Source organism: Pantherophis guttatus, chromosome 6 (genome assembly GCF_059756535.1).
Source record: "Pantherophis guttatus breed Tessera chromosome 6, ASM5975653v1, whole genome shotgun sequence".
Taxonomy (NCBI): Eukaryota; Metazoa; Chordata; class Lepidosauria; order Squamata; family Colubridae; genus Pantherophis; species Pantherophis guttatus.
In genome coordinates, this window is record NC_142068.1 from 72,928,030 (window position 1) to 72,953,210 (window position 25,181).

General features: G+C 39.8%; 1 protein-coding gene and 1 pseudogene across 2 annotated transcripts in view; both read left to right on the plus strand.

The window, feature by feature from the left end:
* Nucleotides 1–25,181, plus strand: part of PRKG1 (protein kinase cGMP-dependent 1) — an 873,884-nt gene that overhangs the window by 556,981 nt on the left and 291,722 nt on the right. The window lies entirely within an intron of this gene.
* Nucleotides 20,996–21,383, plus strand: LOC117670644 (c-Myc-binding protein pseudogene; annotated as a pseudogene).

Below are 25,181 nucleotides of genomic sequence, written 5' to 3' on the forward strand. Positions count from 1 at the left end.
TTTTTTCATCTAGACAGGAGTGTCAAACTGGATTTCTTCAAGGGCCAGATCAGCTCTTGTAGTTGTCCTCGACAGGCTGGTGGGGGGGAGCAGGGCGGGACAGGACAGACACTTCCTGCAACACCCTGCTGGCCAAAATGGGGCACAGGTGTGTGTGTGTGTGTGTGTGTGGTCCCCGCGCCTCGTTTTCACCCTCCATGGCCTCCAGCCGCACTCTGCCAGCCAAAAACGGACCACACAAAGGCCTCCCGAGGCCCCTGCGTAGTCTGTTTTTGAGTGTTGCTGGAGGCCCCTCCCCGGCCTGCAGCAGCACTCTGCCAGCCAAAACCGGGCCACACAGAGGCCCCGTGAGGCCCCCATGAGGCCCATTTTCAGCCTCCCCAGCCTCCAGCAGCACTCTGCTGGCCAAAGACGAGCTGCACGGAGGTCTGATTTAAGCACCCCATAGACCAGATCCAGCCCATGGGCCTTGAGTTTGACACTCTTGATTTAGACTTATAGTTTGCCTCAAAGGTCCTGACCGTGCATTTCTTTCATGCTCAAAAGTCCAATCTGGTTCTGAAAGTCAGCGAATGAAGGCTTACATTTAACAACCATAAATACAAAATCCTTCCCTCTACACCAGCGTTCCCCAACCTTTCTGGCTTGGTGGAATGGCATGGGGAGGGAGGGGGGAAAGAGGGGATGGTTTTCATGAGGGGCAGGCATGCACTCGCACAATTTCATTTGTGTCATGTGAGTGGGGCTGCAAGCGCTGGTGCCCACTGCTTACTGTTCTGTCCCCGTCCCACACGCACACACACCAACAGACGTTCAAGAGTTAAAGACCAAACCAGCTGGCAAAATCCTTTTCCTTATGATAACGGAACTTGGCAACAACCTAGTGGCTACCTGCCAAGAGTTTATTACTTACAAAGAGGAGAGTTAACTTCTCCCCACTTCTGGTACATCAAAAGAAACAGCTCAATAATTACAGAGTCAATCAAGTCCAAAGATAATCCAGCAAAGTCTGTAGCAAAAAGTCCGGCAATGCAGAATGGCGTGGAAGCTTTCAGCTTTGTTCGTCACAAGGTTTGACTGGCTACACCGCTCCCTTTTATACCTTGTGCGATGTGGTCCAGTGACTCAGCCTAATCTCAGGCACGCCTTTAATTCTGTTGCATGCGCTTATCTCTGCGACGCTGGCGTGGATCCAACCTAGACTCATTAACCTCATCACTGTCCATCTGTGGCTGCGTGGACGTGCTTGGCCCCGGCCCTATCCCTTGCCCTTCGGCGGACACCGAAGGCATTGCCAGAGAGGAGGGTCCTGGAGAGGGAGGCCTTGCCAACTCCTCTCCTTCACTCTTGGAGTCCTCTCCTGCCGATGACACAGGCTCAGGTAACGGGGCCACAACACTCACATGAGTCGGGCTCCGTGCATGTCCCTGCCTGCCGCTCATATGGCCTGGTTGCGAATAGGCCACGGCCCGATAGTGGGCTGTGGCCCACAGGTTGGGGATCCTTGCTCTACATATTCATTTAAATTATTGGCCGCGCAACTCACTTCTACTGATATGCTGAGTATTTTGGCCATTTTTCCTTTTTTTCTGAAGAGAATTGATGGCCAGATACTTTTCTAGGGGAAGCAGATAGAGTCTGGAAAACCTGACCTTAGTGCAAATCGAAGTATAATCAAATCATATACAAAATTATATTTTATCCAGAACAAAACTGCTGGTACTCCCTTTCTAAAAAAATGAAACTATTGTGGAATTAGTCATGCATACAGAGTGCCGTAATTCTTAATAAGTGAAGTTCTTTAATAATGACACATTCATGTCACAATAGCTTGACATGAATGAATCCTTTTTAAGGAAGGGCACTCCGTTTGCTGTACTTAGCTTGAAGGTTAAAAACTTAAAAGCATTTGCTTGGCATTGATTTATTTCAAAATTTCCTCATGTTTTTTTCCTACCACCAACCATAGCTGTCTATGATTAGACATACATAACAATGAGTAAGTTTGTACTTCCCCCAGCTAATTCTTATTAATGCAATCTGGTTGACCACAATTCGATAAATTTCTGCAATTATAAAAAAAATAATGAGATAATTAGTTTTGAATTTTAACTATGAAGAATATCATTTTCTTATACAAAAATAATGAAAATTGGTTTGCAGATGGGTTGTCTTTAGAGGTGCAAAGGTGAAAGGTAGCATGTCCTAAAGATAAATAGCTCTTGCCTTTATGTGGATGGACACTCTATGGGCAATCCTCACTTAAGACTAGTCGCTTAACAACCAAAGTTACAACAAACCCCCTAAAAGATACTTATGACCAGGTTTTGGAGTTTTGATGGCCGCACACATAGACACATGGTCAGGTGATTGCATTTTGGGTCCTGATGTTTGAGAAAACTCATTTTGGACGCTCATATTTACAGCTGTTTGCAATGTCCCATGGTCACATGACTGTTTTTTATGTCTCCCCCCTCCCCCCCAGGTCTCTGGTGTTTATCTGATTTCCAGCAAAAAATGCACTTTGGATAAAATGGATTCATTTTACAAACCTCCACTTTTGCTTAAGGCCCATAGCATTTGTTTAACAACCACTGCAAAAGAAGGTCATAACTTTGGTCATGGTGATGTTGTGACCCACTTTAAGACACTGCCCCTCCTCCCCATGATTTACTACTATAATTCTGGGCTAAATTATGGTCATAAGTTGAGGACTATCTATATCCCATGAAACATAGATCTTGATAGGCAGTTGAAATCTGTAAGAACTTCAGCTTAAAAAAATATACCAACTGTAACAGTACAGGTAGTCCTCAACGTACGACCACAATGGAGCCCAAGGTTTATGTTGCTAAATGAAACATTTGTTAAGTGATTTTTTTTGCCCCATTTTACGACTTTTCTTGCCACATTTGTTAAGTGAATCACTGCAGTTGTTAAATTAAGTAACCTGATCGTTAAGTGAATCTGGGTTCCCTATTCACTTATCAGAAGGTCACAAAAGGTGATCGCATGACCCTGGGACAGTGCAAACGTCATAAAAGTGAGTCAATTGTCAAGCATCTGAATGTAAATCATGTGACCATGGGGATGCTGCAATGGTCATAAATGTGAAATATTATTTATTTATTTATTTATTTATTTATTTATTTATTTATTTATTTATTTATTTTATTATATTTCTATACCGCCCTTCTCCTGCGGGACTCAGGGCGGTGTACAGCCAGGATAAAACATAGCATATAAAATTTAAAAACATTTTAAAAAACAATTAAATAATTTTGGCCCAATTTTAAAACAACCCAATTAAAACCGAAATTCAATTAAAAACTGAGAGGATGGGATCAAGCCAGCCCAGCTAGATGGAACAAGTGTGTCTTCAGGGCCCGACAAAAAGTCCGGAGGTCTGATATCGTGCGTATCTCAGGGGGCAGGTCATTCCAGAGGGCAGGTGCTGCCACAGAGAAGGCTCTCCCCCTGCGGGTCGCCAGCCGGCACAGCCTGGCCGACAGCACCCTGAGGAGGCCCTCTCTGTGTGAGCGAACTGGTCAGTGGGAGGCTATTGGCGGCAGAAGGCGGTCTCGCAAATATGGTCATAAGTCATTTTTTAAATGTAGTGTTTGAACTTCTGTGATTAGTAGTTTGGGATTTCGTGACATTAACTCCAAAGCAAGAATTTCCAGATTTTTAAATATATATTTACAAATATTAATTCCATTGTTTCATCTGTAAAGAAAGGGGAAATGACCATAATTATTCAAATGTGAAGAATGTTGATACAGAATGGAGTGGCACAGTTTGTTGATACCATATATATGACCATTTAAAAACTGTGCATGACCTCTAAAATGGATTTTCAAACTTTTTCTGGCTACAGAAAGTATTCGTTAAAATTTTTTTAAAAAAAATCTTGAACTCTTGATCAAAAGGCAAAGTATCAAGTCGTCACGAGACCAAGAGGCAGAAAGGCTTTTGAATATTAGCTGATTAGCCTTTTTGCTGTACCTTAGAAAAATTGCAGTGGATGCCTTCAGCTGCATTTGAATGAACTTTTTTCTCCTTTTTAGTCCCTTGCAGAATCCCATGAAAGAGTTGAAAAACTCTTCTCTATAGTGTGACTTGCATATTCTGAAATTTTCAATATACAAGTTAGAAAGAACAAGAGCTGAGTTGTTCATTCAGAAATTACATGAAAGCATATCTAGCTTTTTCAAATTGCAGCTGGGCCATCAAATATTTCAATATCTTTGTTAGATAAACAACTTTCATCTTGTATACTTATTATACCAATATTCTAACATGTCAGAGAACCCAAATCTCATGAAATCCCCGGTTATGCTGCCCAGAATTTGAGCAGGTCGGTTATTTACTCCACTATTGCTTTATAATGAGCACTAAAAACAGCAAGGCAGACTGGTGCATAATGTCACCTTTGCTTTATTTTTTTGGCAGCTCTTGATGGAAAAACGACTGAAAACAGTTTGCCATTCATAAGGAGATGGTGTTTTGTTGCTACAATTCCACTGATTTGGGCAGAGCACCGATTTGTTTTCGCCATCTGCGATCTGGTCCTGTAAACTAATTAGCATCACACAACGTATTTCATTATCCCAATTATGTCAAGAAAAACAAAGGATCAAACTTGGTTTGCATTTACTCATCAAGTATACATTTTGCATAAAGCTGTAGAGCAATTTTCTCCCCATAACCTTTAGTGTGCATTTACCTTTGTATTTAAATGTTAAAATCATTGCAGGTTTTATTTTTATTCAGATTTGCCCCCAGTTACCTACCACTGTCAAACTGGCAAACCATATTTTAAATTCTCTTTGTTCTGCTATAATGGATTATATAGATAGTAAATGTCATAATTAAAAAATATATTTTTAAAAAATCAATAATAGTTTAAATTGCTTAGGAAGCATTTTGAATCAAATGCAATTGAGGCATCTTATTTGCTCTGAACATTTTGATAAGTGTTCTTACTTTGCTCCTAACTTTGTTAGCCAAAAGGAAATGCTAAAACTTTCTACCCTTTTTTTTTTTTTTTTGCAAGGCACATCTCAGGCTTATTACAGAGTCCAGGAAGTCTTCAATTTAAAAATCTCAGCTAGCAAAAATGTTGTTTTTCAACTAATGATCATAGGTTTCCTGGTTGGCTGATAGAAATGTTGGAGAAGAGGTCACATTGCTGTCTTCTTTTAAAAAAAAAAAAAACTTCATTTTGTCAATACTTTTTCAAACCCTCTTCCAATGGATCTGAAAAAGAAGAAAATGTGATGCCTGGGTGAAAAAGTTCAGAAATTTTACCAGGCTTTAGACAGTATTTTTGAACTGAAGAGAAAACCTGCAAAGAAGTAGAATCTGTAGGAGAAGGAAGGGTAGACAGGTGGTAGAGTCAAGAGAGAAAACAGCCTGGAATTGTTATATCCCCATAAGTAATCCAAGTTCGGTCCATCTTGAATTCCCTCAACTCTTATCTAGCACCAATTTAGTGCTGACTTTTAGTTGACTATATTTTTGTGTATAGTCATGGACACTAAATCAGCTTAATTGGAATTTAATGCTCAGTCCTGATTTTTCCCAACTGACAGAACCTCTGTGGGGTAATCTTGTTTAGCATTTTGCTAGATAACTGATTGGTGTTAGTTCAACTTAAAGTTTATTATTCCTAGCAAAGGTACATTTGTTCCAGAACAAAGATTATTTCATCCTGTTCTTGTATTCTTATATGATAATGGAACCTGTAAAGGATAAAAGTTTTCAATATTTCTTTTTTTATGAAAAGTTTTCAGTACAGTATTCCCCCCCCCCTGTGTTTGGTAGAACTAAAAATTAAAAAAAAAATATTTTAGCAAGCTACCGTTATCCAATTAATTAACTTATATAGGTTCAGTTATACTAACGTGATATTAATAACGTATGGATGGAACTAATAGCCACAACTTTACTGATTTGAGATCGTAAGTAGAAATATAATCTGGACCTTTTAGCTTAGACCTCCTCCATTTTAGAACTATCACGTTTTCTAAGATCAGTAACTTTATTGTTAAAGCGAGGCATAATGGCCCTTCGAAATTCTCTTCCAACTCTGGGGATATAAATTGAGTAGATACATTTTTCTAAATTTCTCCTGGGGAAAGAGAAAATCATTTACAATTTTTCAAACTCATCTGCCCCTTATTAGTGACAATAACACTGATATAATTGAGGCATGGGAACCAGAGAACCTGCAGATGAGAGGGGACTGTCTAATGAAGGAACAGCAACACTCACTCAATGGCTAAGATATCCAATAATACTATATTCTTATTTCTAAAACAAATTCTCTTTCATTAGGCAGCCAGGAAACTGCCTGTGGTTGTTCAGTATCTACTTTAGCCCCCAGCACTTAAGACAATACCGTTGAAATTCAGTGGCAAAATACTTGATTTCCAGTGATATAATTTTCCAGGCAGGTTTCTTGCTAGCCTGGAGGAAAAAAAATGGTTGAAAAAAAAAAACAAGAATAAGAATAGCAATAAAAGGACTTCAGGAGACAATTAATTTCTATTTCCATCCTTTAAAACTCTACAGAACTTGTCAAAACCACAGGAGTGAAATTCAGCTATATTGGTTTCCCAAATCAGCAGTGCCTGATGCTGATTTTCATGATTTGGGAGAATGTAATGGTAGGAATGTCAGAATTTCCTATTTCTTCCTCTAAAATCCTCTCTCTGTCATACATAGATGGGCAAAAAAAAGTTGTGGTCTTGCACATCTTCATGGCATCCTTTGTAAAGAGGAATTGTGGTTTTGAGAGGAAGCGGTAATGAAGAATCCTGGGCAGTGTGGATACGTTCTTGTAGAAAAGTGTAGGAGAATTTTATTTTTTTGCCTATCCTTTCTCTGAGACTCTGCAAGTTTGAAGGACTCTGGGATAACTTCCAGTGGTGGAATTCAATTTTTTTTACTACCAGTTCTGTGGGTGTGGCTTGGTGGGCATGGTATGGCTTGGTGGATGTGGCTTAGTAGGCAGGGGAAGGATACTGCAAAATCTCCATTCCCACCCCACTCCAGGGGAAGGATACTGCAAAATCCCCATTCCCACCCCACTCCAGGGGAAGGATACTGCAAAATCTCCATTCCCACCCACTCCAGGGGAAGGATACTGCAAAATCCCCATTCTCTCCCCACTCCTGGGGCCAGCCAGAGGCGGTATTTGCCGGTTCTCTGAACTACTCAAAATTTCCGCTACCGGTTCTCCAGAACCTGTCAGAACCTGCTGACAGGTTATCAGGGGAATAGCACCCCCGATAACTTCACAATATCTTGCACTGAGTGTAATCTGATATTTCAGTAGACATACATGCTTGCAGTCAGTGTGAGTGATTTTATCTACAAAGAATCTACAAACTTAACACAGTGCTAGATTGAGGAGCTTCCCGCCTCTTCTTTTTAAAAAGAATATGGGTAGCTTTAAATAGGACTGATAACCTACAGATGCAATGCAAACTATGCTATCCTTATCAACACAATCACTTTTCACTCCTGTGAAAAGTGGGCCATGTTTGGTCACGTTCACTCTTCATTTTCAGCTATTGTGCTCTATCTCACTTCTGTTGATTTATTTTTATAGAGTTCCCTTAAAATCAACGGATCAGCGGTGTGTCTAGAATTAACCAAGTCAATTGGTTTTCCATCTCCATATAGGTCTTATATGTCAGCAATCTACAGAATGGCCAAAAAATGAACTGACTATTAAACAATGAATATTAATGTTTCAGTTTAACCTCCTTATGCTCTACAGGTATCCTATTTTCCTTTCAGTCATATCAATGCACCCACAATCACCACCCAAGGCCGTGTAAGCACCAAATCAGGGCCTTTTCTCAAGGAACCATAATTTCCATAGGGAAAGATGGAAATTAGCCTCTCATATTCTATCACTCCCTGCTCACCAGCCAAGAAGCTGTAGCTAGTATTCTTACTTCCTTTCCCTGAAGCCCATGAAATCACCACAATACACTTGGCATGGCAGTATAAACAGCAGTAAACCTCTCATCCCAGTCTTCAACCACATTTACGCCGCTTTGTTGGATTTCACAGAACCTGCTCCTATCTTGAAATTTTCTTCTGACTTTCACTGAGATCATTCATGTCCATTGTTCCATTCTTTCTCCTTCCTTCCAAATTGGCTTCTTTCCTACATGTTCGATTGTTACTTCAGCTAAGTCAGGGGTCAGCAACCTGTGGCTCTGGAGCCACATGTGGCTCTTTCACCCCTCTGCTGTGGCTCCCTTTCACTCAAAATATGCATCACAACCGCCAATGTGTGATACCAGCCGGCACACGATTTATTGAGCTTTTCAACCCCCGGTAGGCGAACTGTGGATAAATCCAAGAAAAGAAAATTTTCAGAAGAAAACAGAAGGTTTAATTCAACTACATATGCTAGTTTTGTGGCCGCTCAAGAAATAGTCAGGCAGGGGAGGGTTTTGTGACTCCCGGTGTTTTCTTTTCTGTGGGAAATGGGTCCAAATGGCTCTTTGTGTGTTTAAGGTTGCAGACCCCTGAGCTAAGTCCTTGATTTACAACCACAAGTGAGCCCAAAATTTCCATTATAAGCAAGGCAGTTGCTAAGTGATTTTTGTTCTAGTTGTTAAGAGAACCACTGCAGTTGCTAGGTGAATTAAATGAATCCTGCATGATTCCTTCCTGCATGATTTGGATTCTTTCTAGTTGGCTTATAACAAGCAAAATCAGTGGTGGAAGAGGGATTCACTTAATATCCATGTGATTCGCTGAATGATCATAGTACAAATGGCCATAAACTTGGGTTTAGTCACTTGATAACAATTGCTTTGCAACTGAAATTCTAGTCCCAATTGTGATTGTATGTTGAGGATTATCCATACTATTGAAAACCACCCAACTTTTTCGGGCAATATTTCCTGTCACTGTCATCAGTATGCCTTTCCCTGGGGACTTCATTGTATAAATATTTTATTGATTTGTGCCATCAAGTTGGTGATCACTCTTAGCAACTACATAGATTTTCTCCAGTAGGATCTTTTCCTATTGGTTTTCCAAAGAAGCCAGTTAGGAAGGTTACAAATGGTGATCACATGACCTCAGGACAGTGCAACTGTCATAAATACATATCAGTTGCCAAGGGCCCAAATTTCGATCACGTGACCACAGGGATGACCACAGGGTCATAAGTGTGAAAACTGATCATAAATCACTTTTTTTCAGTATCATTATGTCATCTTCAAAAGGTCACGAGGCTTACCTGTAATCAGTGGTGGGATTCAGGCACTTTGGGCGAATCAGTAGTTAAATTGCTGGGTGGGCCCTCCCCTCCCTGCTCCTCCCAGGAGTCCCGACGCGCCCCATTTTGGCTCCCAGGTAAGTTCAGCGAGGCCTCCTAGGCCCAAAATGGGGCATAAAGGGTGTGGTGTGCCCCGTGGCCCGTTTTTGCTCCCAGGAGGTTTCAGGGAGGCCTCCTAGGCCAAAAATGGGGGGCGGAGGTGGCACATGCCCCCCATGGCCCGTTTTTTCTCCCAGGACGTTTCAGGGAGGCCTCCTAGGCCCAAACCGGGCCACGGGTTGCGGTGCATCCCCTCCGTGGCCCATTTTTGCTCCCAGGGGGGTGCAGGAGGCTGAGTGCTACCTGTCACACCCTCTGTCCATGCCCACCATGGCCACGTCTAGCCAGCCGGTCATTAGGGCAGAGAACCGGTTGTTCAATTATTTGAATCCCACCACTGCCTGTAATGACAGGCACATCAACAATTTGCCTCTGCAAAAGCAAAGAAAACGACAACCTTCATTTCTGTTCCTGCTTGTACAAAGACAAAAACAGTTTAAGGAACATTTTTATAATGGACTTGAGCCATAACGTTCACTAAATTATTCTAAGTATCACCTGGAGTACTTCCAAGCAAATATATATGAAATTGCAAGGTTTGCTCAAACTGTACGAAAAAAACTGTAGATAAAGAGTACACTGTCCTGGTAATTGCACTTAATTTATAATGCTCTGATGAGTCGCTGATCATTTTGACCTTATCAACAAAATCAAATCATTTGTTTTCTAACAATGAAAGCTTTTCTTCCTGGCATATTGAGTGCTTTAAGTGAGTCCTGCAGCTCTTCTTTGGATCTTAATTAGTTTCATCACAAAATGTACCAGATTACTGTGGCCAGTAGAATTAATTCTGAATTACCCCTAAAGGCTGTGTAATTTGAGTTTTCACAGAATTACTAGGAAATGCTTTCAAAAATGGAGAATTCTTGCACGCACAAAAAAAATCTTTAGACAAAACCAGAGAAAATTCGGAGAACGACTTTAATGTTATTGTAAGCAGATATCATCGAGGTTAGCAGCACGTGCTGTTACTGAGGAACAAAAAATATAGTGAAAACATAGGTAAGGAAGTACAGAAAAAAATATTCATATCCATCCATATTCCTGGATTTAATAATTTAGCTGCTTTGAACTTTTAAAGAACAGTATTTTTCTATTGGTTATAATGTAAATAATAGTACCTTTTACTATATACTAATATTTTAAGATATATTCTTAGAGGTAGATACTGACAGGAGAACTCCATAAAATTGTAATTATAAAATGAAGACTTTAATCCTTTTTTGATATTGTATTTAGTTAATTTATGGGTTAATTACTGTTACACCTGTGACAAGCAAGCAAATTAAAATTAGCAGCTGTAAATTAAAATGACAGTCAAAAATTAAAAATTGATTAGAAAATTCTCATAGAATATGACTTCAATTAATAAAAATAGATTTTTCTAAAAACACTGTATGGGGGCATTTTGTTGGAAAATTACGAATATATACTGCTCAAAAAAATTAAGGGAACACAAGCAGAAGACATCCGAGATCTGAATGAATGAAATAGCCTTATTAAATACTTTGTTCTTTACATACAGTAGTTTATACACTGCTCAAATTAAAGGGAACACAAAACTACTGTACAGTATGTAACGAACAAAGTATTTAATAAGGCTATTTCATTCATTCAGATCTAGGATGTCTTCTGCTTGTGTTCCCTTTATTTTTTTGAGCAGTGTATTTAATACATATTCAGACTTAGAAAACAAACTCTTTCAAACATTTCTTAGATAGCATCTTAGAGCCATTGTGGCACAGTGGTTAGAATATAGTATTGCAGGCTAATGGTGCATTCTACTGCCAAGAGTTCAATTCTGACCAGCTCAAGGTTGATTTAGTCTTCCATCCTTCCAAAGTAAGTTAAAATGAGGACCCAGATTGTTGGGGGCAACATGCTGACTCTACAAACCACTTAGTGCTGTAAAGCACTATGAAAAATATGGCATGCCTGTGTCAAAAATGACATTTTGAATTTCAAAACTTTTAAATCATGATCAGTCATGTGATGTAGTTTTTTTTTTTAATTCATCATCTACATCATTTATTTTGGTGATTGATCAACAAAATTAAAGCCATCCCAATTCTCTAACCTACACCCTATAACAATAACTAAAATTTAAGGTCTTACAGAAGTATAAAACACCTGAAATTAGTCCCATTAAGATTGGGTGTGTGTATTATAAGGTTATATAAAGATGAATGCTATATAAATCTGTGTTGTGGTATGCCATTATCATCATTGGCATCCTTCAGTCTCAAAAGACTATGGTATCGTGCTCTGGAAAAAGGTCCTAAAACAGCCTCTAGTGCCGCGGTTCTCAACCTGTGGGTCGCGACCCCTTTGGGGGTCGAACAAGCCTTTCACAGGGGTTGCCTAAGACCATAGGAAAACACATATTTTCGATGGTCTTAGGTACTGAGACACAGCTCCTCTATCCATCTCCAGGCGGGTCCAATCACGCAGCTCAGCTGGGACTGTCAGAGGCTTCCAAAAGCATTTTTTTCTGCAACCTCTTTGGCCGAAGAGGTTGTAGGGAAAAAAAATGTTTTTAAAAGCCGCTGGCGATCCCAGCTGAGTTGCCTGATCGTCAGAGGCTTCCAAAAGCATTTTTTTCTGCAACCTCTTAAGGTTGTAGAAAAAATGCTTTTAAAAGTAGTAAAAAAAAAAAAAAAGTTGGCCATGCACACACACACCAAGCCACGCCCACAGGGTCATCACAACATGAGGAACTGTATTAAAGGGTCACGGCATTAGGAAGGTTGAGAACCACTGATCTAGTGTGACTAAAAAGGCCAATTCGAGAGTGGCAATCCCTTCCACACTGAGGGCAGATACATTCTGTCCCCAGCCCAGCCCCCAGATTTCCTTGGTTCCGGGACTGCCTCTTTGCCTCAGCCTGCTGAACAAGTGTCTCTTCGAATTGGAGAAGGCCATGCTGCATGTTTAGCCTCCAAGCCGAACGATCAGAGGTCAAGGTTTCCCAGTCATTAATATCCACTCCCAGGGCCTTTAGGTCCCTCTTGCTGATATCCTTATATTGCAGCTGTGGTCTCCCTCTGAGGCGCTGATTATATAAAACTACATATAATACTAGAAATTCTCAAACAACTGTATGAATGACTAACACAGAATTTTAAAAAAATCCCTAAATCCCTAAAGTGGTATTTTAAAATGGACTATTGATGGTGTGTTTTTAAAGCTGTGCTGTTTTGTTTTGTTTTTTTGTACTATCTAAAGCTTTTTAAACACTATTCATAATATGCAGAAAACAGTGTATATCATTAGGGGTTTTTATGGAGACTGGACAGCCACTTGTCTGAAATGGTATCGGCTCTCCTACTTGAGCAGGGGGTTGGACTAGAGGATCTCCAAGGTCCCTTCCAACTCTATTATTCTTTATTCTATTCTGTGTGTGTATATATATACATATACATACACATATACACACACACATCGTCTAGTAATGACCAATACTAATACATGAAGTTGATAAAGTGCTTGTATGTAATGAGATGATTGAACAATGAAGCATTTTCATAATGTTTTGGAGTAATAAATATATTGATTCTCAACAGCCATTTTCTTGGTTAATCTTAAGAAAGGCTCCCAGCTGGATGTATTGAATTTCCAAAAACCAGCTTCGTGAAACTTTTGAAGATAAATGTCTCATTTGTGCTAACACTCCACTAAATGCTTGGTATCAATCTGGTGGACTACACTAATACACAAAAATATACAGGTAGTCATCAACTTACGACCATCATTGGAACAAGTCTTTCCGTTGCTAAGCAAAGCCATTGTTAAGTGAATCATGCCCAGTTTTACAACCTTTTCTGCCAGGGGTGTTAAGCTGCAGTTAAGTGAATGATGCAGTCATTAAGCAAATCTGGCTTCTTCTAATTGACTTTGCTTGATGGAAGCTGGCTGGGGAGATCACAAATGGCGACCATGTGAGCCCAGGATGCTGCAACCACATCATATAAATACATGTTGGTTGTCCAGTGCTGAATTTTGATCACATGACTGTATGGATGGCATGATGGCTATAACTGCAAGAACCGGTGTCATTGTAACTTTGAACAATCAGTAAATGAATGTTTGCAAGCCAAGAAATACCGGTACCTCTGTGTGCTCCAGTAAAACTCAGCATAAAATAGGACATGTGTCAAGGTTCCGACCAGCGAACCCAACCAAATCAAGCACAATTGAGACGGTCCAATCTTTTCATGCAAAACTTTATTGAGTACATCATTTTTGCATGTTTGAAGGCATAACCAGATCTAGATCTTTTCCACGCCAACCCCTATAGCAAGGGTGTCAAACTCGATTTCATTGAGGACTGCATCAGGGTTGTGTTTGACATTGGGGGGTGGATGGGCATGGCCGGGGGGGGGGCATGACCAGCTTGACAACACTCATGTCGGGGGTGCCTGTGATGGCCCAAGCACTCTGCCAGCAAAAATGGGCTCCCGACCTCCGTTTTTGGCTGCAACAGCCTCCTACAAAACCTCTGCCAGAGAAAACGGAGCTTGGGAGGGCTGTGCGTGGCCCTCGCAACCTCCGTTTTCAGCTGCCTTCCTGATAAAGATATATTTTATCTGTATGAAATAAAGCCCAGTTAATTAGTTTATTAGTAGCTGAAATGTGATGTCTAAATTAAACCTACCATATTGTTTTAACTTTCACAGATGTCCAGTTGATATTCATTTATACAGTCATGCAATTTAAACTATCAGTTCCAATTCATGCATAGGCTGTATCAAGGGTGTCTAAGAGAGAAAATAAAAGGCTGAAATATCTATTTTGCACTGTAAATTTTTCCCAACCCTTAAAAAAAGAGTAAAATCTTCCCAGTTTGCTTTGGTAAATGATTGTTTTACCAGTTGCACAGAGGCTCCAATATTATTCAAAGTTTTGGGCCACAAAACAGTAAAAAAAATACTTTTTACTTAAATGTAGAGATTATTAAAGAGGTAACTAGAGATGCATTCGGTTAGTGCCATGCATTCCTGTATTAAAATATCTTCGAAGTTCCTGTAATTTTGCTTATTTATTTTTATCATTTTTGTATACTGCCATATTTCAGCATGATTCTTGGCAGTTCCCACAAACAGATGAAAATGAATAAACCCAGCAAATAAAAGCAATTATTAACCTCCCCAAAGCTATCTCCCTCCACCAATGACAATTCTAATAATTATGATAACATTTGTAGATGAGGCTGCTGGGTGAGCTCATCCATTGCCACGCGGTGAGCTTTCATCAGTATGCTGATGAAACATAATTATATATCTCTATCCCTGGTAAATTAAATAATGCTGTGAACATCTTGTCCCAGTGTCTGGATACTGTGAAGATCTGGATGGCAACAACAGGCTTCAGATGAACTCCAGAAAGACTGGCTCTGGATTTTGAAGCTGACTGGTTCTTCTGTCATCTTTGGTGCTGGATGAGAATGCTCCAGACATACCCTGTGTGCAATCTGGGGTCCTGCTAGACTCACAACTGTTGCCTAGTGGGCAGGTGGCTAGGAAAGCCTTTGTGCAACTCTGTCTTATGCACCAGTTGTGCCTGTTCTTGGATTGGAGGCCCTACTTACATTCACTCATGTTCCAGTCACCTCACAATTGGACTACTGCAATGTGCTCTAAATGGAGTTGCCCTTGAAGACTATTCAGAAGCTTCAGCTGATACAGAATACCATGGCACGAGGAGTTAAGTGCACTCCTAAAACAGCGCATGTTATACCTCTGCTCTGTGAGATGCATTAGTTGTCCATTAGTTTCCTGGTCCAATTTAAGATGGACAGCTATACAAATTTAATTACTGTATTTTTAGAGTATAAGACGCACTGGCGTACAAGACCCAGCTTAGTTTTTGGGGAGGAAAATAGGGGGGTGGGGAAATCTGCCTACCAGGTATTCATCTGGCTAGCGTCCTTAGACTGGTCAGCTTCAGCACATTAGTTTGCTATTTTTTATCCCCTGCTTGGGGATAAGAAACAGCTTCTAAAGCACAACTGATCTTTGGAGAGAGAAGCAATGAGAAAAGCAGACAAACCACGGAGATCGCTTCACTTGCTAGCGCCTTGTTAGGGCTGAAAAAAAGCTTCACAGCTGAGAATCGGAAGGAGCAGGCAAAGCAGAGAAGATCGCTTTACTGAAAAAAAGCTTAGCACAGAGATCGCTTCACTCGCTAGTGTTAGGCTCATGGGTGGTTTCTACTTACCTTTACTACTGGTTTGCAACAGGGCCGTGCATGCTCTTCTGTGCAGAAGCGTTTTGATGACATCGGGGTGGGTTGGCAGAGCCTCCCTCCGGTTTTACTACCGGTTCTATAGAACTGGTCCGAACTGGGAGCAACCCACCACTGGTTAGGAGTGGAAAAAAAAGCTTCAAAACGGCTACATTCGGAGTATAAGACACACCCAAATTTTCAGCCTCTTTTAGGAGGGAAAAAGTGAGTCTTATATTCCAAAATATACGGTAAGATAATAATTTCAAGGAGCCTGGATTCATGCTATTTCTGTTACCAAACAGATCTACTTGTGAAATCAGTGTTCTAAACCAGGACTTTGTGGGAAAAGAGATACCATGAGGATTTCTCTTATTGTGCTAAGAACTGTTGTGAGGTTCATAATTGATCTCTTTATCCTGAGCAGCTTCTACTGGTTGATAAAACTGTGTCTCTGGCTATTATGAGAGTTAAAGTCATAATACTTACATTAAAATGAAATGGTTATATCTTTCTTACTTTCATTGCACTAAATAATATAATTATTATGCAGGCAACAAGCATGCATTTGCTTTTTAAGGTTAATGGAGTTTAAGGCCAAATGTATTTCATTAAAATCTTCATACTAAATGAGGCTACTATATGAGGGAAACTGGACTGGGGAAAAATTCAAATGCTGGAAAATTCCTGTCTGAAAAACAATATGCAAGGCCTAAAGTGGGAAGGAATAGGAAGGAAGATTTTACATATTGGATCTATCTATCTATCTATCTATCTATCTATCTATCTATCTATCTATCTAGATGGATGGATGAATAGATAGATGGAATTTTCAATACATTTAAAGATATCATGCCCTCGTCACCTCCCGTCTGGACTATTGTAACGCTCTCTACATGGGGCTCCCCTTGAGGAGCACTCGGAGGCTCCAACTGGCGCAGAGTGCGGCCACGCGGGTGGTAATGGGAGCGACGTGGCGCTCCCATGTAACGCCTCTCCTGAGCAAGCTGCACTGGCTCCCAGTGGTCTTCCGAGTGCGCTTCAAGGTTTTGGTTATCACCTTCAGAGCACTCCATGGCTTAGGACCTGGATATTTGTGGGACCGCCTGCTACCACCAATAGTCTCCCACCGGCCAGTACGCTCCCATAGAGAGGGGCTCCTCTGGGTGCCGTTGGCCAAACAATGTCAACTGGCGGCCCCCAGGGGGAGAGCCTTCTCTGTGGGGGCACCTACTATCTGGAACGAGCTCCCCCCTGAGATACGGAGGATTCCGGATCTGCGTACCTTCCGTCGCGCGCTTAAGACATTCCTATCCCATCAAGCTGGCCTGACCTAAACTTTTCCTCTTTTTAAATGGGAATTTTAAATTTGGTTTTAAATTATTGGGGTTTTAAAATGGTTCAGCCAAATTTATTTAATTTGTTTTATCTCCATTTTAAATTTTGTATTTATATGTTTTATTTTATGGCTGTTCACCGCCCTGAGTCCTTCGGGAGTAGGGCGGTATACAAATTTAATAAAACGAAAAATTGAAATGAAAAATATTCTTTTAGGCAACTATTTTTCCAACCTTGCAACTAACTAGTATTTTTTACAAAAATACTGAACAACCCATTGAAAAAAATGGAAGGAACCAGAGACCAAATTAGGAACCAAACACTTCAGATTCTGTTATCACATAATTGATTAAGTTTGAAGGCAAAAATACTGATTCTCAAATACCTAGAAAAGGACAAGAAGAGTCATTTTACCGCAAATAGAGGCTACAATAACAGTCAGCAATTGAAATAGATGGAACATTTTTCCAATATTATGAAGGGAGTTTATCATGAACTCCTATCATATGAATATTTTTAATTAGCTGTCATTAATTTTCACATCACTATTATAATAGCCAGATACAAAAGGGAATCAGTCCTCTGAACTATTCATTATGATTTGGAAGAAGAGATTTGCATTAAAAGCTGCATTTCAGAAATTCTTGGTTATATAGGGATTCAGGTTGCTGAATTCTTGACCCTTCCGTATCTAAGCTTAGATGCACCTTCACAATTTTGAAACATTGCGTACAGTCTTAGAAAATGACTGCTGGGAAAGCTCCCATTAACAAAATGACTGTCATGGGGTCATATTCAGATAAGTGCCAGCAGAGGGAGACAAGAGAGTGACAAGGGAGATTCCATGAGCAGATTATGCCATCAAATACTTCATCGGGCACCTAAGATCTAGAAGAACATATGGTACAAAAAAATGTTCAAAGTGCTTTCAATTAAATATGTTTCACTTATATTTCCCCTGAATAATGAATAATCCTCCATTCATATTTTGCACTATGTCTGGATCCCGTTTCTATTGGGGCTCGAATAGCAAAGTCAACAGGAGATCCTGTAGAAATGGTTGAACAGCGTTTGTCAATCTAAACCACTTTAAGAAGTGTGGACTTCTAGGGAATTCTGGGAGCTGGTCTACACATCTTAAAAGTGGCAGAGATTGAGAAACAGCACCTTACAAACAAATAAAAACACTTTGCTTCTAAAGCCTTTTCTCCTTATGAAGAACCTCCTGAGGTGAAAAAAAAACCCCAAACATAAAAGTCCCACCAGAGACCAGGAAGAAGAATGGAAAGGGACAACTTACTGCAGCCAACTCGCTGCGGCCAACTCGCCATTACCAACTCAGCACAGCTAACTCGCCACAGCCAACTCGTCACAGGACAATTCACCGTGGGATAATTTAACAGTTTAATTTAATTATTCAAAATAAATTTAAAAAATATTTTAATTTTTGTCATTTCCATTTCATTCTGTCCCTCCTTTTGCATCCTTTTTTAAATGATTCTATTCCATCATTTCTTTGATATGAGTGTAACTCTTGTTCCCACAACGAATTGTCCCGCGATGACTTGGCCGTGGTGACTTGTCCTCTGGAGCGAGTTGGCCACAGCGAATTGGCTGTGGCGAGTTGGCCATGGCAAGTTTCCCGTAGTGTATTGTCACAGACCTGAAGAACAGCTGACAAATGCTTCTCTTGGCCTCTTCTGAAATTTTGCTAAATCTGTTTGTCTGGCTCCCATCTTTTTAGCATCTGTTTATCTCCCATGGATAATGGCACTTCCAAGTAGCAGTTGACAGCTATTGCTAGATTGTTGCCAATCCTGTGGAGAAGGGAAAGTTTATATAGGAACTCAACTAATGAATTAATTCTCCAAGGATGCCCTGCTAAGCTCATCTAGAGAAATTCAAGAATGGGGTGGAAATAACTCTCGGATTAGAGTGTTTTTACAAACTCACTGTCTTTAGTGTACTAAAATGATTAGGACTAAAGAGAACATAAGTTGTCAAGCTAATTCACTAATTTATTAAGAATAAATTGTAAGAATAAATAGGGAGGAGTGTTGGGGAACAATATATTATCATAAGCCTCCTATACGAAAAGTGAATATAAATGCAATTGGTAAAGTCAAAATCATAGTAGCGATAATAAAAAAAGCAAACCAAACTGAAAAGAATTATCTGGATAATTTTGGTATGATTTCTTATCATGAATACTGTTCTATAAGAGCCAGTCCTACAAACCTGTTAACATTTTTTGTAAACATGGTATAATTAGCTTCTAAGAAACAAGTCCAGAAGCTGCCTGATACTTTTTAAAGATATTTCTCTGGCATCAGATAGCAACTTGTTAGCGATTCTGATTTTGCTCTAACATAAAACAATTTCGTAATTATAGTAGTAGCAGGAGTAGTATAATATCATAGCGGTATGAAACCTCAGGAATAAGTTTGTAACGGAAATCAATTTTAAAGCTCATGTTTGCCGTGGGTGTCACTGCAAAAGACAAAGAGTCAGGAAAAAAAGAAATTATCTGTTAAAATGGAGAAGGGCTGCTTTATATTTCAAGTACAAAAGCAAATGGAGACGAAATAATACATTATTAAATAGGATTTCTGTTTGAGATCATATTAAACCTGAGCTCCAGGAATTTCATATCATGTTGGCTGAATACTGCTGGGTGTTAATTGGTTTTGTCCTATATTTCAACATCTTTAACCAAACGAGATAGACTGGAATTTCTAAATGTTTTCTGGTTTATATTCTGGTATTTCTAAATGTTTTCTGTTTTTGCTTTGTCAAATGCCTAGACCTTCAGAATGATTACATACAATATATATCTAAAGTTTTATTTCCTTTGATCTAGACAAACATATCTCATTCTACGAGTGCCCTGGTGGTGCAGTGGTTAGGATGTTGTATTGCAGGCAAGCTCTGCCCACAGCCTGGAGTTTGATCCTGATGGGGTTCAAGATTGACTCAGTCTTCCTTCCTTAAGAGGTCTTTAAAATAAGCACCCAGATTTTTGGGGGGGGGCGGGGGGTGCAATATGCTGACATTGTAAGTCACCCAGAGAGTGCTGTCAAACACTGTGGAGTAGTATATAAATGCTATTGCTATTCTTTAAAATAAATCACACACAGACCAGCAGTGAGGGCAGTCATTCATAGAATTGTCAGGGAATTAATTTCTCCTTTAAATCTTCGAAAATTCTCCAAGCAATACTGGTATCTTTCGCGAGAACTATTTCCAAGCTATTTTCTGACCTTTGCACTTTTAGAATGCTTAGGAACTGACGCTTCTAAGAACTTTGTAATATACAATTAATCCCGCCATTAGCTAGTAGAGATGCAGCTACTCAAAAGTAGGTAATGTAGAGTGCTACCAAGCAAAACCCAGGTGGTTAGTTGATGATAATTAATTATAAAACCAGGCCAACGGGCTGTATCAGGAAAAGTGGGGGAAAAAAGATCCTGCAGTCATATTAGTAATTTTCTTTTGGACTCCACTAAGATGATTAATTGATTGAGAGAGTATTGCAGTCTGATGCAAGTAGATTTGAGTCACATAGAAAAGACTTATAGAAGGGCTGTCAAACTTGCAGCCCACAGGCCGGATCCGTTACGCATGGATCCGGCCATGCGTAACGTCCGGTTTAGCGAAGGGGGGGAAGTCCCAATACGTCATGTGACACCGCCATGATGATGCGAGTTTGATACCCCTGACTTCTGGCTGCCCAATGTTAAAACACTAGAACAGTGTCTCTCAAGTTTTAAGATGCATGAATTTCAACTTTCAGAATTCCCCAACCAGCATAGTGGGACATTTGTATCAGGAAATTTCAGCTAAGTGATCTGATATGTGGTCAAGGATTCCAGGTCCTTGTGACATTTGGCCTTTGAGGCTTCCAGTGGGCTTGCTTCATTTAGATTTATGGCTCTGGTATCTCTTAGCTCACTCCTTCAATACAAAATGGCATAAGCCATTTAAAAAAGTGCAAAGCCCCATTTTCTGCGTGGCTGGCCCGGGAGCAGCAGAAGCAGCAGTGAGAGGAGCCGAAGGTGCCCATGGCCACCTACAAGGCCGCCGACTCCAAGAGGGAGCAGTTCCAGCGCTACCTGGAGAAGTCCGGCGTGATGGACACCCTGACCAAAGTGCTGGTGGGGCTGTACGAGGAGCCCGAGAAGCCCAGCTGCGCCCTCGACTTCCTGAAGCACCACCTGGGAGCTGCGGCGCCCAAGAACCCCGAGGTGGAAGCTCTCCGCCTGGAGGTGGCCGAGATGAAGGAGAAGTACGAAGCCCTGCTGGAAGAAAACCGGAAGCTGAAAGCCAAGCTGGCCCAGTACGAACCGCCACAGGAAGAGAAGCGGGGAGAATAAGCCTCAATAAAAGATCTGGAAGGACGAAAAAAAAAAAAGTGCAAAGCCCCGAGATATAGGCAATAAGTGGCTAAGTTGGAAAATGCAGTATTATCTCTAGAGTTTGGAATGTCCAAGGAACACAGTAATTTCGTGGATTTTCTAAAAAGGATTTCAATAAGAGTTTAGTTGTATTAGAGGAATAAGGAACTGAAAATAATTCAATGCTAAACTAATATCAAAGCTGAGATGGTTGTTTGGGAAATGATGGAGCTGTCAACATTCATAACTTCAATAATTTTACATTTATGAAGGTTGTTGGTCAATTTCATAGGGCTTAATTCACAAATAATTCTCATTCCACTGAGTTTATTTTTAGGCTGAAATTTCAGGATCTGTATTCATTAGTGTTGTTCGGTCTGTCATGTATACCAACATAAAAGCTTCTCTAACCTTCTAGAATGAGTCTTCTGATGCTGAAATGTCCTCTGCTTAGAAGGTCCTTGAAAATGAATGGTTTTAAAATAAGGCATTAATTTGTTCTTGCCAAAGGGCTTTAGTTCAAATTCCGGGTGAAGAGAAATGAGGAGCAAGTTCCTTTATTAAAACAGACCTGACATGTACAATTTAGCTCTGCCTAGGCAGCACAAACAGTAAAATTTAATTTCACATTAAAATTATCTTTTCTCAGGCAGAAATAATCTCTACATTTTATCTTAATACTTTTGGACTTTTAGTAAATTAAGAAAAATGTTTCTTTGAGATAATTTCTTTTTTCCTCAGCAGAAATACAAACAAAAGCAAGAGTAATCATAATGTATAATCTGTAATATCCTAAAATATATATATATATTTACAATGTGTGTTAATTTGCCCCCTAAGGACTAGTTCAATGATATCCATACAGATATGCATCCACCAGAATTTGTGATTTAGCTCCTTTCTCTCATGGTAGGCGATTTCCTACCATTTAGATGGAATACTTGCAGAATAGAAAAACAATAAAGTCAAGTTTGAAATATGAAATTCAAATGTGGCACTACATTATTGCTGGTGCTTCTCCTTGTATAAACTACTTCACTTAAAGAGCCAAAAAGGGACAGCAAATCACAGAGGAAAGATTAATATGAACAAAATTGGGTTTGCAGAAGTAAAAAAATAAAAAGCCCTTTGTTTTTATTTGGACAATCCTAATGGAACAAAAATTGCAGCAACAATTGCAGTGGTTGTCTTTAGACAATAGCAGTTAGGAAATGGAAAATCAGAATAGGAATATCATCCCTTAATAGATCCCTTAAAAGGAAGAGTTATACAATTTTTGCTTGACTTTTACTAGTTCACACATGCCTGAACATAAAGTGACTGTTCACCATTGTATACAGTTAGTATTGCTGTATAAATTATAATATATAATTTATGGTTAAATAGCCAAAGTGGTTTTGAACAAAGGAATAAAATCTCCAAATAAATAAATTACAGAGAATACAGCTCTTAATTGCACAAATGATCAATGCTAAAAGATCAAAACTGAACGATCAAGTCACAGTTTGACTAAAGCTTTATAAATGTAATAACAACATAGACCTGCTATGTTGACATCTGAGGGAAATGGATTCACTGTGATTTTTAATTCACTATGAATTGAGCCTGCTAGTTTTCTGACCATCCATTTTATGTGGTCTTGTAAATAGAAGTGCTCATTCTTCTCTCTCTCCTACACACAGTAGAAGGGCTGAGCAGATATATCTGAATTTGAAATTCAACGTATCTTCTTTTGCTACAACATCTAATAGCGTACAGTTTAAGAAAAGATCTCAGCGAAGACCTCACCTGGAAAACAACACGATCCAGGAAGGCCCAACCGCCACCCCATTTCCATACATCCTTGTGTAAAAACAGGATGGAAGAACAACTGATGACCCTCCTTTTACTGGTCCACAATAGAAAGCGTCCTCACTTATTGCATCATGGTATGGTATGTTGGTCTGACAGCCGCGGATAGAAAAACATTACAGAGGGTGGTGAGCACAGCACAAAACATTGTGTGCTGTCCCCTGATACCACTAGATGAGATTGCTAGGGCTCGTTGCCTTAGAAGAGTGAGGAAAATTCTCAGGGATGACTCTCACCTTCTTTACCCTCCTACCATCGGGAAGGAGATATAGAAGTATAGCTAGCCGCACCAACAGGCCGAAAAACAGTTTTTATCCGTGGGCTGTCAGACTCCTGATGAGAAATAACATCATAACTATGTAGTATGATGGACTGCAGAGCCGGCGCAATGTGTAACATGCTCACACTGTTGCAATAGGACTGAGTGTTTTGTTAATATGATTTATTGGGTTAGGGATTTTCTATCTTCACTGTGAGTTGTATTGTGTTGGGATGTGTGTGCACTGAAGGAGCTCAACTAAACTCATTGTACATATGTTGTGCACTGACAATAAAGATTTGAATTTGATTTTAGATGATGACTTGACACCATCAATAAAGATGAACAATTGCGAGAACAGCATATAGCTTTTCTTTTGTATATTTTGGCTGGGTTTGGTACAAGTTTGGTTTTTAGAATTCTATAATTGTTGTGAAACCATACCTTATTTTCTTTGCTAAATGACCCCTTAGATAATAATTTTTTATGGGCTAAAGATGGGCTAACTTCTTATGTTGTTCCCTTTGCATGTTGATCAATGGCTTATATATGTCACAATAAACCAATTGAAAACAATGATACTGTCTTCTGAGCAGACCAAAACTATTTGGTCTTCTCCCTCTTCTTTTATCTTTTTGCGCGTATTAAAAATGGCAGGGGTTTTGTGGAGAGATACATTATGTGAGACTAACAAGAGCCGTAGTGGCGCAGTGGTTAGAATGCAGTACTGCAGGCTAATTCTGCCGACTGCCAGCAGTTCAATCCTGACCGGATCAAGGTTGACTCAACCTCCTATCCTTCCAGTGAGGACCCAGATTGCGAGGGGGCAATATGTTGATTCTGTAAACTGCTTTAAGCACTATGGAGCGGTATAGAAGTCTAAGTGCTTTTCCTATTTGGCTATCAAGAGCCATTTGCATTGAACTGAGTTCTGTAGAACCACACATCTTGTTTATGTATAAGAATTCTGATGTGACTTCCCCATTTGACTCCGCATGTGTTGGATTGTAAGACACATCAGCTCAATCACCAAAGTGTTTTCTGTACAGCTACAGATGTTCTAGCTACAGATAATCAGATATATAAACCATTCATCTGGAAGTCTGGGATAAGTTGGCTTTTATACATATATTCTCTGCATCCAGATTGTGCAACCCTAAGGAGATGAAAATGAATAGGAACACACATGAAAAGAACATTGCTGCGATACCCAGAGTGAAGAGGCAAAATAGATGTGAAGTTAATCAATGCAACTATTCCAAAGCAATTTAATTGAGCTTCTGTGCGAGTGTGTATCAGTTGTTTGTGATGCAAATGAGTGTTTTTAAAATGTATCTGAATTTACAGGTAGAACTAATTAATTTAAAGCAGGCAAATGCTATTATGAATCGAGATGAAGAGGGGAAAACAGGAAATTTGTTCTGAAAACAGCCGCTTTCAATGACATAGAAGCTGAAAAGACTCTTGACCAAAATCTCTGTGAAATACCTCTTTAATGAGACTACTGTGGTTGTTGGTTGACGGGGGAAAATTTAGTCTAGGTTTGTGTATAAATAAACTCAGATTTCCGCAGAAATAAATGTTGATTGATCTACTGTACAAACACTGCTGGTTGCTTTTTTTTTAAGTTAAAAAGCCAAAAACTGAATGAATATTCTTGTTTATGCCTGTAGAATTCAGACTGAAACCTGATTCAACTATATAC